This window comes from Balaenoptera physalus, assembly GCF_965194825.1.
Source record: "Balaenoptera physalus genome assembly, chromosome: 13".
Lineage (NCBI taxonomy): Eukaryota > Metazoa > Chordata > Mammalia > Artiodactyla > Balaenopteridae > Balaenoptera > Balaenoptera physalus.
This window is the reverse complement of record NC_138892.1, coordinates 56,876,380-56,887,477: the sequence shown is the minus strand read 5'-3', so window position 1 is coordinate 56,887,477 and position 11,098 is coordinate 56,876,380.

Sequence of the window (11,098 nt, the reverse complement as noted above, 5' to 3'; positions counted from 1 at the left end):
CTAATTAATCACATTAAGTTTCATATTCTTCAGAACTCTCACTTTTTTTTTTTAAAACACACTCTCTAACCACAGATCAAATGGGTCTAGGATAATATCCTCATTATACTATTTCTTTCATTTTACTTCTGTTTGACTCTAACAAAAATCTCATTGCTGCCAATTTTCAAAGAATTAATAGCTTTATACTCTATCAATGTCATTAAAAAAAAGAAAAACATGAGCTTTGGAATATATTTAGAATTAAGAGTCACACTAATTTTACTAATTGAAATCTTTAGCTTGAAAAAGTGAAAAGTACATGTTTTAATGTGTTATCGTTTACAAAACTTTTTTTTTAAGGCTAAAACATTCTGTAAACTGTAAAACTTGGGGGGATATAAAACAGATTAGAAAGAAACCCTGTGTTTAATATATTTGATTCCTTTAATCTTACTGTCACCAAAGGCAAACTTATACTCATTAATTATTGACTATGAAAAATATCTGATTGATGGTAAAACACTAACACTTGCAGCACTCACCTCCAGAACAGAGATTATGGAGCATTTTAGGTTCCTTTTAATCCCTGCAACAAACACTTGCTGTCTATTGGTATATAGTTGGACCATTTGCTTCCATCCCTTTTTTCTGTTCTGTGACTTTTTAATTTTTATTGTATGTTGTATATTCCACTACTTTGAACCCACTGTGATGGCCTTAGAAGAATCAAAACAATGAAAAATTTAATATGTATATGAACCAGTGCTGTTTTGAGTAGAGAGTAGTCATTTTTCTGTGAAAAAAAATGTTTTTGTCTTTGTAACCTACTCTTTTTGTTTACTTCTCCCTTCTCCACAGAAGATACCAACTTTAATGCAAGTCAGTAGTATAGGTAGAGGAAATTTCAGTTTTTGTTCTTTGTTTTTAGATTTCCTATTTAATTTTTATTTAACCTTATCCAAGTAGGCCTAAAAGTCTTATCATAGATTTCTATGTATGAGATGCTAATGAGATATCTGGTATGTGCAAGAGAAGTTTATTTTCCCATTTAAAACTAAAAATGACTTTTATAGTCTAATTTTCCTGAGGAAAAAATCAGGTATTTAGACCTGCTTGTTATTTATGAAATTATCTTCTTTTTGTCATAAATAAAACATAATACATTTCTATGAAACAACTGGCTTCAATCAAAATGAAATTTCATATTTTTAAAGGTATATTTAAATTAAAGGTAAAGATATATTTTAATTTATGTGATTTACAACAGGAAAATTAATGGGAAATAATTAATAGTAAGTCTACTAAAACCTTTTTTTCAAAGCAATATAAACAAAAATTTAATGTTAGACCAAACTTTTTATAAGACTCTGAAAAAAAATTTTTCTTCCATTGAGTGACATAGCAAGCTCAAATATAGGCCCAGCAGTTACACAATTAATGTGTTTTTAAATATCTTCTGTAGAAACACACACATACACAAATATATAAAGCATTATTTTTAAACCAAAAATAATTAATTTACCTCTTTGCTAAGAACCCCTTGCTTTATTTATTTATTTATTTATTGTTGCAGAATCAAACTTGAGATAAGTACAACACAAAGGTCTCATTTTCAACTGACAGGAGATTATTTCTATCTTAACTTTTGGTTCTTGTTAAGAATAAACTTGCAGAATTCAGGTCTTTTGAGCACGAGCCTCCCATTCTCCTTAAGTGGCCCTTGGAATAAACCTTTCTCTGCTCCAAAAACAAAAACAAAACAAAACAAAACAAAAAAGAATAAACTTGCTCACCCATGTAAGGGTTGAAAACTACAGCAAATTGTTCAGCGCTTTCCTATGAGTAGCAAGTTATTCTCCTTTCACAGAAATTGAGATCTTGTCTTGGGACAGATTGATAAATTTCGCCTTAAATGTATGATCAGACAGCAGTTCACAATTTCTTCCTCTTTTCTCCAAGTAAAGTTCCCAGGCTGAGAAGATTCAAAGAAAGGGTTGTCACCATGTTAAGCACTTACAGGGATAGTGGGTTCTGGGGGGTGATGCTGTTCTTTTATACTGTGGCTCCTCCAGAGAGTTTTCAAAAAGACTTGAGAGCCACCAATATCTCTCCTCACTCTTGGGACCAAGAGGCAGTGGAAACATTTCAAGATTTCCTTTTGCAACACAATTTTTCAAAAGATTTCGTTTTCTTTTAAATCTGAGACTCTCATCACTTGAAGTCAAAACATTTTCTGAAGAGCCTTATAGGGGCTTGTTCAACTGATTTATATGATAAAAAATGTGTGCTGAGCAGACAGGTTTTTGTAGGCATTCTTCATCTTCAAAACACTCAGCAACATCTGCAATTTACCTTTCAACTCAAACATTCTGGTAAGAATTCTTCTGCTGCTAAACCAACAGATAGCTGTCGGCAGCGGGAGAGTTCTGAGCTCTTTTCCAGGTTTTTGCAGGGTTTTTACAGCATTCCCAAGGGAACAGCCATTGTTTAATAAAGTTAGCCATTTTTGTACCATCATCCACATGTTAAAAAAATCTTCATTTCCAAGAATATCAGCACCTATCTGTGAAGAAAGTAGTGCGTTGTGACATTATTTTACAGGAGGTAAATGTTTCATGAGGTCAGTCATTGGACGGACACTAACAATACAGATGCCAAACCAATTCCTCCAAGACGAATCTTTTGTTTATGAAACTTTAAATATATCTTGTCTTTGCTTCTTTCATGCAGTTCTTTGCAACAGAAAAGGTTTTCTTGAATTTCAACATCATTTACAAATCTTATAAATGCTATAGCATGACATTTATTGGTGAAATCTGTTGACTCATCAACCTGGAGAGAGAAGCTGTTGTTTTTCAGTTTATTATATCCAACCTTTCCGGCGTGATGTGACGCACCATCAGTACATCAACTGATTTACTATTTCAAAGTGGAACCTTTCCATGTTATCATACTGTATCTTGTCATAGCATTTTACTCGTTCTCAGTTTACATGCTGGCATTATTAGTGTTCCTTTTCTGGGCAATAAGTTTTGCTGTTACTAAGTAAATTATTTCCCATGCCTTTCAAATCTAGGCTTTTATTCTATTTGTTTTGGGATTCCAATAGTTGTTTAAAATGATCAGCACCTTTATTTATCAAATGGCTGTGAATTTGGTGGAAATATTAGTGTATTTGAAAGTTGTTTTCCATAGACAATGTACAATGGAATAGGAAGACTTGAATTACCAACCCATGTAAAATGCGTTTTTAAGTAACTTTCATTGTAGAAACAGGTGATTTTGTGTCTCCTGTTTCATTACTGCATTAAAATGACACGTAAGATTTAAATTCCTCATCATTACCCTCATCAAAATTTCCCAGAGGCCTACACCTAGAATCCTCCTCTTCTGACACCTCATCTTCAAAAATTGTCACATTAGACCTCATATGTTTGTAATATTATATGTGTATGTCATATGTAGCTAATTAAATGTGAAACAATAGGGCATAATAAATAACTAAACAAACAATTGCCCCCAAAAATACAAAGTATTCAAACTATAATTTACTTCTAACTGACACCATCTGCATTTTGTAACATTTAATTTGAGTAAAGAGGTAGAGGAGAGTTGGGGAGGGTAAGCAGATTAATCGTGACCATTAAGAATTTCTTCTAAAGAACACAAATCTCTGTCAGGTCTCTGACCTCACAACCCATCTCTTGGTTGCATGCACCTGGGTTAAAATCAAATATATTGGTGCCAAAAAGTCTTGCTACATTTAACATAAACATGAGGAGTGAAGGAAGACAGGAATCTCCTAAAGAAAACTCTGAGCATTCCATATATTGTTTAAGGAGAGCCTACTTTAGGACTGGAGGGAAATTCCTCTATTATGCTAGCAAATACTTTATAGTTTCCATTGCTTTTAATGAGCTGGAACTGGAATGTACAGAAAGCCCTATTGGAAATATTCAGGAAAGCTACACAAGAAACCGCAAAACTAGACTCCCCTACTGGCTCTCAACAATCTAGACTTCAGTTCTCTCATCCGTAAACCTAGTAGGTTAACGGATGAGGGAACTTCAAATCCTGAGATCCTGTAATTTTGCTTCTTTGTCTCAACAGGAGGCTTAAATATATGAAAGAGAGCCCATTTCTCCCTTTATCATAAACTCAGATTTTGTAAAACATCCCACTTAATGCTACATTGAAGAATACCACTCCATCTGCTTTGCTCCTTGTAAAATAAGGAGGCATAGCCTTCTAAACTGTGGTATGCAGTAACAGAGAAGGAGAGGGTTATAGGCAAAGTGTCGCAGAAATTAAACAGACTAGCTGTGGTCTTGATATCACTTCTTCCCACTACTTTTCTGCCTTAGGTTTCAGATTCTGTATTTTCACATCCTGGAAAAGACGTGGGGAAAATATCATTTGAAATGTGCTTGCACATAGGTACTCAGCCTGTTTGTCTAGGACAGTCATGTCATGGCTCAGTCCTCAAACTGCACGACTAAATATTCAGCATCTGTTGTACTCCCTCACACTTTATTGTTGATTGGAAGCCAAAAAAATCATGCCTTCCTCTCTTCACACAACAGAAGGTAAACTGCTGGCACTCAGATGTTAAATAATGTCATTATAAAGCATGTTGTGTTTGAAACATAATTAAAAAATCAACTCATAAACCACTTGAAAGGTTTTTTTTTTTTAAATGTTATGCTATAGTAAAAACAAATAACTATTGATCACTTTCAAATCTCTCCTAGGTGTATTAACCAAAAAAGCAGGAGCTTCAAAGTTAAACTTCATGTCAGTAAACTTATTTTTTGAGCACCCATTCACTCAGATTTGCCCTTTAAAAACACTGGATTATTTATATTCACTGACATGACTAAAAGGTGGAACATCACCTTGTATATTTCTCTCTAGCTCTAAGATTGTATCTAACTTTTAAAATTAAGATTTAATAGTTGAACTTGGAGGATATTCTGACAAGTTCATTAACAATGGTTATACAGAGGTCAAGTAATAATAAATGCAATATCCTATGTGCTTTTATATTAATTTGCTAGTTGGTGGGTGCAAACTCCATTCAAAGCAGTAGTCTAATAATAAAATTAGCACCAATAATTGTCATAATATAAACCCAAGTATTAGAAGGTTAATATAAGAAGAAGGCTCAAACTTATACAGGATAGTAATAAAGAAGAAAATCTGTTGTCGGATATGTTGGGTTTGAATCCCAGCTCCATCTCTTACACGCCGAACAAGTTATTTATAGTTCTCTCATCCTCAATTTCTTCTTTGCAAAAGCAGTGATTAAATACCTCTCTCATTGGGTGGTTTAAGGATTAAAGCACACGTGTATCTAAAGTAGTGTCACACTGCTTGGTACTTAGAGAGTGTGCAGTCTATGGAAGTCGATTTTATCTGCTGCTGCAGATCATGCAGCTCTGTAGAGAAGGGTCAGAATCCCACTAACTTTTGTATTTTCATTGTGTAATCTTATGTCTGACACATAGTGGATTTGCTCCTGTTAATGTTTTTCAACTCACTTTTCTTTTTGTATTCTGTGGCCCCACCAACATTCTATATTCTAAAAATAAAAACCCTAACTCTTACTACATTTTCTTCGATTCTTTCCTCCAATTGAGACCAGTTCCTAAGAATATGGAGAAACAAAGAAACACATATTTAGAAAGAGGCTAATAGTTGTTTTTCTAATCAAGGACATTCCTGAGAGTATGGCCCAACAGTTGGTTTCTAGCAGCCCCTGGGTTCACTGTCCTGGAGAACTAAATATATGAACCAGTATCCTTCCAACTTTGTGCTGAGTACACACAAGAAGAAATCACATTTCTCTCACCTATGTATCTTTAATAATTGTTTCTTTGTAATGTCTCCTTGATTATAAACCATGTATATCAAGCATAACACTTGGCTATAGCCCTGCAAGGCTACACTTGTCAGCAGCCCTTGACACCTCCTCTGACACCCAGGAGCTTGGATGCCAGTCTGAATGGTAACTAATTACAAAAGTTAAATGGTAGCCGGATTCCCCTTTCCTCTCTTTCCTGTGTATCCGAGCTAGCTTCCATTCTTTATGGATGAGTCTTTTCTTGAGTTCCTGGAGAGTTACTGTTTTAAACTTTCACGGCCAGTGCTCAGGATTGGCACTACTATGGTGGCTATTAGGACTTTCACCTAATCACTACTATTAGCAAAGATGGAGGAGCATTTCTCTCCCCACCTACTTTTGGGTTCTGTAACATTCACGTCTTGTACCCATGGGAGAGAGGACATGCGTGCTGAAACCCATCCCACACTCCACTGATGAAGCTCTGTGCCCTCCTCAAAGCTATGCCCAGCTGGAGGCGTCACCTTGTCACAATTTCACGGAGCCTCCTGGGCCACTGATGTACCTGGTTTCTTTCTCCCTGACATCAATCCCAGAGTAAGGACAGCTTTCAACTTAATTTTAATGGATTGTTGTTTAAGTCACAAACAACTATTTTTGTCTAATCATTAATTGTTACTAGTAATGAAAGCTTTTTCCTTCCTCATCTGCTAATTCGTATCAGTGCCCTAATCTTAGAGAGGCAGAATCTTTTGAATTTGGGGGAAGTTATCTGATTATATACTTTCTGACACAAATTCAGTGCAAACCTGTTTCAAAGAAACACAGTTTCATAATTTTTATTAGTATTGACATTAAAGGTATGAAGTATGTCTTCTCAATCTCCTCTCCAGCTTGCCTTCTTCTCTTCTCCACAGTGTTACATTACAAAATGGAAAAGGAAACAGTTTCTGACATAAAATTCTTAGGCCAATTCAGAATTCTTGATTCCACAAATGTTTTATAAAGTTCCCACCTATATACATTTTTTTCTCATTTCAAAAATTAGCAAAGGGGTGATCTGTCTATCTATCTATCCATTCATCTATCCATCCATCCATCCATCTATACATGCCTACATGTATATTCTCTGACTTTCCCCAATCTAGTTCCTGAACCACTGTAATTCTGGACTCACTGAGAAAAGTATTTTCCATGATAAAAGAAGTGTTCAGAATAAGCTATTGTGAACTTAGAACTTAGAATAAACTAAGATAGAGCTCTAGCAAGTCACTTGCATTACCTTGAACCAGCAAGTCATGGTCTTCTTTCAATCTATGCCTTTGTCTATATGGTACTGCCTACCAAGGAAGATCCTTTTTTACGCCTCTCATACTCCTCTACCTTTATCTTCACAGGATTCCAAATTTGGGTCAGGGTTCTCTTCCTTTGAGAAATGTCCCTGGGTTAAATACTGCTCTTCTGTGATCTGAGACTCCCCCATGCAGATTTCTACTAAAGCACTGGCTTTCAGCTTCCTAAAAGCACTAGGGCTATAGCTTTGTGCAGAGTTCTTTATCTCATCTTGCTATTATTCATGTCTTCATTTAGTAAGCATCTATTGAACGCCAGTCCGCTATGTGGCTTATAGGGGAGGAAAATAATTCTCCCTCTACCCTTCTGAGTTCTTGGCTGAGACCCCTGTAATAAAAGACAGATTAACAAGAAAAAAATAAACAGATTTATTAACATCTATACCTCATGTATACTTGGGAGATACCCAGATGAAAATTAGTAACTCCCCTGGGATGGTTTAAAATTCCAGCTTATATAGCACCTTAAACAAAGCATAATAAATTTGTGGAGAAATGACAGGACAAAGGAAAGCAGTCTCAGGCTTCCAGGGGCAGAGATACAGGCTAGTTAGTAAAGTTTATTATGTAGATTCCTCTGGTGCCTTCTCCAGGCTGACAGGGTCTAAAGGTGTCTCTGAGGATTAACCTTCGTTCTTCATGGCACAGAGGGGAGAAGGGACACCTTTGTTAATTTATGCCCTGCTTTTTGGCAGATTGAGAGAGGACACAGAGATTTTCTCGTATCTACTTCTTCTCAATTGCCTTTAGCTCAAGACAATCCTTATGCCAACGTGGCATATTTTTGGGCACTGGGATACAATGTTAGGTGCTAAAGGGATAAATATGAACAAATAAACCATAGTCTTTGGTCTCAAGAACTGATTGTCTAGGACCAGAATCTGGCAATTAATAAAAGTGGTAATAATAATTCTAATACTAATGTAATACTAGTAACAATGAAAAAATATGTCTACTATCTTTTACTGAGAACATACGCCATGTGCTATGCTTATTCTTTTTCATGCATTATCTTTACTGAATGAATGACTTGTCTACTTGATTCAGCAGTTACCATAGCATCCTGCCACTTTCCTGTCCCTCATTCATGGTGGTGTTTAGTTGCACTTGTGAACTTTGTGTACCAACGACCAGGCCTATTTGAGGGAGAGCGTAAAGTCAGGAAGTCCATCCATGGAGAAAGGGCATCAGAATCGCCTCAGTGATGGACTCCTTTGAAGTTCTCCATACACACATACTCCCACTTCTCACTTTCTTCTGACTTTTTTTGCCAGTTCTTGATCTTCCACTTTTGGCCACATGCCTTATTTTTGGAACTTATTGTCTTTGCATGTTGCAGCCTCATATTCTCTTCTCTTTTCATCATCTGGCCTTGAAATCTCAGTAGCCATGAATTTCTCTCTGGCTCTGACATATTGTTCCTCTCTTTCTTTCCCTGGAGATAATGTCCACATGGTTTATTGTCCTCTCTTGGATCCTGTTGCTAAGCCCGCAGAACAATGCAGGCTCTCTGAGATTGACAAATACCATACCTCACCTAGAAATCCTAAAATCAGAGAAGGCACTTTCCACTTACATAATAGACTCTAGTACTGGAATTATCTTTCTAATAAGAACTGCTTATGCTTTATTCGTGATTAACATGATACACAACTTTTTTTTTTCCTCAACATTCGATGATCCTTTACCCATTTTCAACTTCCAATTTAATAGACTCTCCATCCTCACTTTGGCAAATTATCCATTTTAAGAACTTGTCAGGCAAGTAACTGGAAATACATACACTGTTTTATCTCATGCTTGGGTTTGCAAGTAATAAGAATAGCATTTTAATACTTTATACTTAAATGCGTACATTGTCTTGACATGTCTCTCTCTCTTGCTTTGGATAAAAAGCAGAGAATTGACATTCTTCCAATTTAAATTTACTCTTGTAGACAGTTTATCTCCCAAATATCCTTAGTCAAGAGTTGTGGAAGCTTTATTCTGTCTTGTAACTCTGTTCTATATATTTTCAAACTAGGAAACAATCTCCACCATGTTCAATTGGATTGCCCTCTATAACAAAGTGCTCTACTAGTTCAGCGAGATTTCTCTTTAAGCATTTCCCACTAAGCCCTAGATTTTGATATTAAAGATACTAATTTGGTTTTCCAGTTCACTGTCTTACTGACTAAATATATTTATGCAGCAAGCTGCTTTTACCATAGGCTCTTGCTTAAGTCTGAAGCCTTTTTCCTCCTCTCACAGCAGCCTAATTTGCTGACTTCATTCTCCATGATTTGCTTTCATAAACAGGCTACCACATAAAGGTCAATAGTAAAAGTGTAACATCCTGAAATTGAGCACATGATTATTATTTAATGTGCCTCTTTTTCTCTGATTCAGGTATGATATAAACCTAGTTTGGAGATAGGATACAAGAATATTTTGTTTTACCATATGGAACAAATATGTTTGCTAAGAGCTTAGGGCCTGAATGCTTTTACCCCCAGAATCCTTTATAGATGGCCAAAGCATCTCCATTCCACAATTCTCCCCAGATAGAAACATTACAGCACAAAAAGCTACTTTCTATTATAACTGGCATTTTAAAATAAAAAATTAAGGGCTGGGAAGAGATGCCAAATGAACCATGATTTGGCCTGCCTGTCTGTAGAATAAGGCACACAGCACTGAAGTCAGGCTTCCCTGCACAACTGTCCCATTTTGCTTGAGTTCTGATCCAGAGGGATCATTGCTGAGAATTAAAGGGCCGGCCGTTTTCAAAGACCGTTGATTACTTTGCTGCTCTGTTGAGGACTTCCAATTTCAATGTCATGTAGAAGAAGGCACACTCCAATTCACTGGGCCCTGCATTAAGACCAGTGTGTTTCCCTCAACAGACCATTAAACAGATAAGCTCTAATATGCCGTTAGGCCACTATCGCTCTCAGAATTAAGCTGAACACAAGGAACCTGGGACTGTAGGAGCTTGTGTCACTTGTCAAGGAAAATATATATATTAGTCTTGATAAAAACAGATATTCTTATGGTCAATGGAAGTGCAAAGGCTCTTTAACATATGAGAAGCTAGAGTTATATAAGTAAAGGTATCACGTTTCAAATTGGGTATTTTCTGGGACTTCCCTGGTGGCGCAGTGGTTAAGACTCCACACTCCCAATGCAGGCCGCCCAGGTTCAATCCCTGGTCAGGGAACTAGATCCCATGCACATGCCTCAACTAAGAGTTCACATGCCGCAACTAAGGAGCTGGCGAGCTGAAACTATGACCTGGCGCAACCTAATAAATAAATAAATATATAATTTTTTAAATTGTGTGTTTTCTTTGGTTTGCTTCTCCCTCAGAAGATCGATAGATTGGAATGAGATTAAACTGATTAATGACTGGGCTGAATTCCTCTCAAGTAAACCTTTCCATCTATTGTTTCTCACAATAATCTCTGCCCTTTGGCATCCGTGATTTTTTTCTCCCATGCTTTCATCTGCCCTGTGTTATTCCTGTGTTCACGCCCCTTCTTCCTTCTCCCTGCTGATTTCCCTGAACCCTCGTCTTTTGTTTCTGCATTCCTTTAGCATTTATTAAAGGGCAGAAACGTCCAAGGTGGAGCTGATTTGGATCCTTTTCCAGACACTAAAACAAGGTACTGAATGTGGTAATGATGAAATTTAACTAATAGCAATAATAGCTAACACTGCAAAAGTACTATTCTAATAAGCATTTTGCCTTATTCACTCATTTAATCCTCATGCTAATCCACTGAGTAGCTATTATTATTCCCATTTTACAGAGGAGAACAGTGAGGCACAGAAAAAGTAAGTGTCCCTAAATCCATGCAAACTAGAAGGCGGCAGAGCTAGGATTTGAAGCCAGCTAGTCTAGGGCCAGAATTCTTATTTATAACATCACATCAAACTAGCA